The following is a 6,673-nucleotide window of genomic DNA, read 5'->3' on the forward strand; positions in this document are numbered from 1 at the left end:
GAGGAGGTTGTGTGTGCTTCGTGTGTACTGGTTACTCCCGTGCTCTATTTCAAACACGTGTCTACCTTCCGACTGTCACGTCCAATCCTGGTAGGTCAATTCGAATCGGCCGGCCGAGTCTACTAACCAGCATACGAAAACATGTAATCGCGGTGCCGAAGGTCCCTACTCTTAAATAAATACATAAATAACAGTTTCGTAAATTACATAAGTAAACGATAGGCCCTACAATTCTCGTAAGGTACTTATTTGTGTTTCACAAAGACTTCACTTAATGGATGGGGTGGCATAATTGTCCTGACTCATTGTTTTTTAGTCTTATTCTTATTTGTAAGTGTGTAATAATGTAGGATGTCCTTTAAAGGTTCAAAATAAGGGCGTTGTAAAGTACTCAAAGAAGGACGTTTGAGGAAGTCTGAAGGAAGGGGCAGATTTTTTTGGTTGTGTATTTTCAAATTCTAGCGCACTCGAGCTGGTTTCTCCATTCTTACCTACCCTACCTTTAATGACCTTTGTTGGTATTAAGTGTTTTAATCAAGAAGTGTCATTATTACTTTTATATTTTTAATATTATTATTATTATTATTGCTGTTTTGTTGTTTTTTTGTTTTCGGGTTTGTGAAACACTTTGTTGGATTTTCTGAATGCATAAAAAAAGTTAGATTTGATCAATATTGAACGCAGTCGTTCATTTCTGTTTTTTTTGTCTTTTTTTCTGCAGAAGTGGAAGCCCAAAGGCACAGCGCTGCAGCACATGGTGGGGGGGCTCTGCCTGGACAGCCAGGCCCCCGCCGGCCCCCCCATCATCACCCAGTGTCGCCCCCAGCTGGCCAGTCAGACCTGGGAGCCTCAGATTATCTCCTGAGAGAGGGGAGAAACGGGAGCATTCTAGAGCAGGAGGACTCACATCTGCAGCTCTTCGCGATCAAAGGAGGAAATCTGAACTCTGTGATCTGAATCCTGCGTATCGGAGCGTAAAGACATTTTAAAGACCTTCCCGGGGTCTTTTTGTGTACCATCCTTCGAGGATTTCTTCTTCTACGTAATCTTAAACTCTTCACGGTTGCACATCTCACTTTCTTTTTCAGTTCTGTATCTATCCTGGTCAGCAGTTTGCTTACGAGTACTGAGGGTCCCCACACACACTGATGTAGCAGAAGTGTGTGTGGAGGTGGAGCCGCTGCTCTCTCTGTGGCAGCGTTACGTTTAGCCAAATCTCTACACTAACTACAGATCTCTTTTTGTTTCTTTAAAGCACCATGCAGAGCACCGTCAGGAAACATTATTTATTGTTTTGCATGGTCAGACCCAAAGAATGTTGTTTTTCTTTCCTCTCAAAGTTTCATGTAAATATTTGGAGCTCGGTTTTGGTGTCAGTACTCTATATGTTGTTTGAAAAATAAAATGGTGGTAACAAAGGAAGTATTGATCTGGTTCTTCACCAAATACATTTGAATTGTTTTGCTGTTTGGTGTAAAATGTTGGGGATTATACATTGGATATAACCCCTGGATATGTACCATGCAATACACCAATATAACCACCATAGAAAAGTATTTCATCCAACAAAATATACCAAACATACTGATATACAGTACACCTGAACATCAGCAGGAGAGGACTCTTTAAAGTAGAGACACTACATACTGATATACACCTGAACATCAGCAGGAGAGGACTCTTTAAAGTAGAGACACTACATACTGATATACACCTGAACATCAGCAGGAGAGGACTCTTTAAAGTAGAGACACTACATACTGATATACACCTGAACATCAGCAGGAGAGGACTCTTTAAAGTAGAGACACTACATACTGATATACACCTGAACATCAGCAGGAGAGGACTCTTTAAAGTAGAGACACTACATACTGATATACACCTGAACATCAGCAGGAGAGGACTCTTTAAAGTAGAGACACTACATACTGATATACACCTGGACATCAGCAGGAGAGGACTCTTTAAAGTATATCATCCAACTAAATATATCAAACATGTAATAATTCACATTTAGAATATGTTACCTGTGCAGTGATCGTTTTGCCTTTTAAAAATTGGAATAAAGAACATTATATAAAAAAAAATAAAATAACTTTTAATATTATTATAACAAATGAAAAGATAAATACTATATAATTTAAATAATTAAATAATAAATATTAATAAAGGATCAAATATATTGCCATATTCCTCTCCCTATAAAGTTATATAATACAAAAAGATAGAAGAAAAACACTCTTTATAAAAACAAATAATGAATAAATGAATTAAATTAAATCAATTATGATACATTTAATATTTAATAAATGTAATATTAGCATAACGTAGCCTATAATCTGAGTAAACACTACAAATCGATCATAACATATATTCAGTATTACAATACTAACACGTCACTACTAAGTATAAGCATGAAAAAACATTACATTTACGCATTAATGCTTTAATAATAGTCTGGTTAAATAACATGATAATATATGTGCTTGTGTGTGTTTTTGCATATTGAGTACATAATACTAATACTTTAGTTCTTCTATTACATTTTTATTTGAATGGAGGACTTGTCGTCAGTATTGCACCAGATGTGTGGCTGAGTTTACACACAGTGACCACAAGGGGGCAGACTATCCTCACAGATCAACAAGAGGCCCTGTTTTATCACTCTGACCTTCAAGGCTGTTTGTAACAAAGACAATTGGAGTTGAGATTACATGACATGTCACATGTTAGACGCTTTTATCTTTGGATAAAAGCGTCTAACATGTGACATGTCATGTAATCTCAACTCCAATTGTCTTTGTTACAAACAGCCTTGAAGGTCAGAGTGATAAAACAGGGCCTCTTGNTTCATAGTTTCTCATTATTATTATTTTTATTTTTATCGCTCATCTTATTTTTGATTTTATTAATCTGTGTGAATCTGTGCTATCCTGTTTTTCACTCTTACCCTGTTGCTGTTTGAACTACTGAATTTCCCCACAGGGATTAATAAGAGAGGCGCGTCAAAACCCACAACCCCGATAGAGGTGGCTATTAAATTGTTGACAAGGATTAAAACGCCACCACACCAACAATATTACCAAAAATATACTGCATAAAGCAAACTATATACTTTATTTGATCTAAAACATTGATGTTTTTTCATTGTAGTAGCCTGTGAAAACCATAACAAATAAGTGATTAAATGCTACAGTATTCAGCAAACACAACTGCAGAGCTGAAAACATTGCAAACAGACTAAGTTCTACAACACCCAGTTGTCTTTGTGTATTTGTGAATGAAGCGCCATCTCATGGTTAAATCCTGTAATTGAACAAATTTGGCAACGCCCTCTAGCAATTTGGCAACACCCCCAGCCACTGGGATCCGCTGGGCTTTTGACAGGGACACACCCATGTGAGTCCTATCTGGAGTGCTACATCTGTATAACTGTATAGTATCTTAGTTATTTAAAATATAAGGTGACTAAAAATGGCAACCGTAATTTCAGTTTTGGCAACCAAAAGCTGATGCCTGGCAACCACTTTTAAAAGTTAGCGTTGAGCCCTGGCTTTCTACCAGTGCCAATCTTCTGCATAGCAGCACATGAATGAACAGAAATATATTACTGATAGAAAGTGAGTAGATACCACATATTGCCCTGCAAAGGAAATGGATTCCCCATAAGTCCCAATAGGTTTAGGTCCACTGAACTGTAGGTGCCCTCAAAAAATATGAAAGGCTCAAATATAGACAACTTCATTGCAGTCTCTGTAGTAATAAAGTAGAACCGTGTTTGCCCATGGCTGATAGAAATTCGAAAGGAATGATGAAGAAGGATATTACTGTGCTGGAGAAACACATATTGGTAGCCATGATTGAAGTTGACTTGCTATGAAAAGGACAGTTTGCGGCCGATGGAGTTCACATATCTGCTCCCCCACTAGGTTTCCTGATAGGAACTGTTCCCATTCCTCCTGATCCAACCTCCATTTGATACATTTAAATTAATAAACCAATTTGATGGTGATTTGCGGAGTAACCAGTCAATAGCTCACACAGGAATTTTGTCAGAAATGAGTCCTAAAACAAGAAAAATACCCTTTACTACTTCTGGTTGATCGAATCAAAGTCAATTATATTTTAACGTGTTTGTGTTAAAATAAGGTCGGTGGTTATCACAAGCAGAAATGTTCACATTTTGTTCTACGACATAACACATTTCAGTAAATGTCCAAACTATCTGTCAAAGATTCTGGCTAACAAGTGACTTGAAAACGACTAAACGTCATCACGGCAAATATTAGGTACCTTTAGCCTAGCGGGGATGATCCGTGACGTAGTTTGTTTATAATGTTAGCTTTTTACTTCTGCCGATAGCATTTACCCTTCAGAAATCACAAAGTTGTGTTAATATATGGAGATTATCCTGCTGAACAAAAAATGTGAAGTATCATAACATTTGTGTCAACAACCAAGCCTATTTTCTGCAATATACTCACATATATTGGGGAAATCCCATTGCGTTTTGTCGTTTTTTTAACTACATGTATTACTATGTAATGATATATTCAATATGCCCATCTGTTTAATATGGGATCCAGTTTGCCTTGTAATGCTTTCAGAATGTTTTTAGAGCATACAGCACCTTTGGGTTATTCAGGAGAAAATTGTAGAGAATAGTAAAGTAACCTGTGTTCACAGTGTCCAGACATTGAGTTTGCTTAAATATATGTGTGTGTTTAATTAATTTGTATCAAATAAATAGCAGTCTGTGTAACAAGAAGCTGGAAATATGAGAAGTGAAACCTTTGTATTTGGAGTAAGATGTGAGCGAGGGGATATCCTTATTTAGACACAGCTCAAATCTCTGCAATGCTGCAGGATAAAATGAGTGCGCGTTACACATGCTAAGGGAAATGAGTGTGCGTTCTCTATATAGGTTTATGTAAAGTTCTACTATTTCACTGCTTGAGAGCAGAGGTAATGTTTTCCTCGTTATTATTGATATTAAGGTAACTCACACGTATTACTTGTATTACCCAACTATAAACAACTATATCTTAAAGATGCCAAAAGTATGTGAAGCTGTGTGTATTAAGCTGATGGGGGAGGGGGTTGGAGAGAAGGAAGTCTATGGAATGTGCGTGTGTGTGTGCAGGCTGCCAGATGCAATATAACGACTTGTTATTGGGAGCAGTTCGTAAGAGGCACAAGATAACAATCTTGTTATTCGGAGATGGTCCGTGCCAGACACCCAGTGTGTCTGCTTTACCTCAAACTTAAGAGACTCTTGTTTCCGGGTCTCCTCGGCTGGCTCGCGCTGATTCGCTGCGACAGGTCTATTGTTTTTATATCTCCCAATAAGAGGACCCCTAGGGAGGAGCAACCAACACAACTCCTCCCCACTTGGGTGTATAAATAATATGATATTCTTATTATACGGTGCGGTTTTCTGACTGGCTGTCGTGGTACGTATTGTCACACAGTGGTAGAATTCAGCCCGGAGTGCTCTGTTACAGGGTACTCTGTATTTTGTATTGTTGTATTTTACCATTAAAACAGATTATTGTTTAACCCTTATCCTGGTGCTTTGAATTCCTTCTTTTGTGAACCAGCTCATAAAGGGACGCGCGGAGCAGAGGTGAACCTTCCCGCCAATCGATTGGGTGGTGCTCCAACAATAGTTATCTTTGTTGCGGATTGTTTCAAGAGCAAATGTGTTTATTGTATTGAATAAACAGACATTTCTTATAAAGCAATCATATTTGTCCACTCCTTTGTTGATAAGATGATCAAAAACACGTAAATATCCCTTTAAGGTACATTTAGAATATATATATTTTAATCGATTGACAGCCATAGCAAAAGCAGAAGCTAATATCTAAGTCAAGACAGTATTATTTAACAGTATGTTTATAGAAAAGCAAAGAATGTACATTCAGCATTAACATTCATACAGAACCAGACCCGGCGCCAGAACCAATCTAAAGGGAGGTCATATGATTTTCATGGGAGGGCACACAAAGCCGTCATGTGCTGCGGGCCTGCGGCACAATATATATCAAACAGCAAGGCCAACAGCATTGTGTAAAGACGCACACTTATTGCAAATACATACTCAAATAAAGGGCAACATAGAAACCACTTTTGAAACATTGTGTGCGTGGCAGCACAAACACTGGTAAATCACGAGAAAGGCACACTGGTTAAGGATGGCAGCTTCCTCATCGTTGCACTCGGAGAGAAATAGTAGAGACGGAGACGATTAACTGTTTAGCCCGCCTTGGGCATGGTTCATTTTCCTATGCACTGCAGGTGCATCCTTTCGCTCAGCCGAGCTGACTTAGAACAATATTTTGGCCAACTCTACATCTTTGTGCAGCGTATACTCAAACAGTGATAGGAAGAGCCCACTGCCTGACTCGGACATGCTGTGGAGTGAATCGTGGTCACCTCTGAGAGGGAGTTGGTTGACAGCTAAAAAAGTTATAATATCAACAACAGCTGACACGTAATAACGGTTCCGTGCCAGCTGATCTGCACCAAAGTACTCATTTCCTTATTTGTTTCCTCGCGTATCTGTCTCTCTCTCCACAAACTCTCACAAGGTTGAAAAAACGCTGACCGTTGTGCGTAATGTCCTGACTATTTCCTGACGATTCCGTACGTGCGTAGTTTTCTTGTG

At 38.5% G+C, this 6,673-nt stretch overlaps 1 long non-coding RNA gene across 1 annotated transcript in view; it reads left to right on the forward strand.

The window, feature by feature from the left end:
• The first annotated feature begins 4,716 nt into the window (after positions 1–4,716).
• Positions 4,717–6,673, forward strand: part of LOC104954830 (uncharacterized) — a 15,279-nt gene continuing 13,322 nt past the window's right edge. Inside the window, exons 1-2 of the long non-coding RNA XR_799392.1 lie at positions 4,717–4,807; positions 5,475–5,476. This is a non-coding gene — a long non-coding RNA (uncharacterized lncRNA). The remainder of the gene's footprint in view (positions 4,808–5,474; positions 5,477–6,673) is intronic.

The sequence above is a fragment of the Notothenia coriiceps genome, unplaced genomic scaffold, assembly GCF_000735185.1.
Source record: "Notothenia coriiceps isolate Sejong01 unplaced genomic scaffold, NC01 NC01_scaffold00000495, whole genome shotgun sequence".
NCBI classification, from domain to species: domain Eukaryota; kingdom Metazoa; phylum Chordata; class Actinopteri; order Perciformes; family Nototheniidae; genus Notothenia; species Notothenia coriiceps.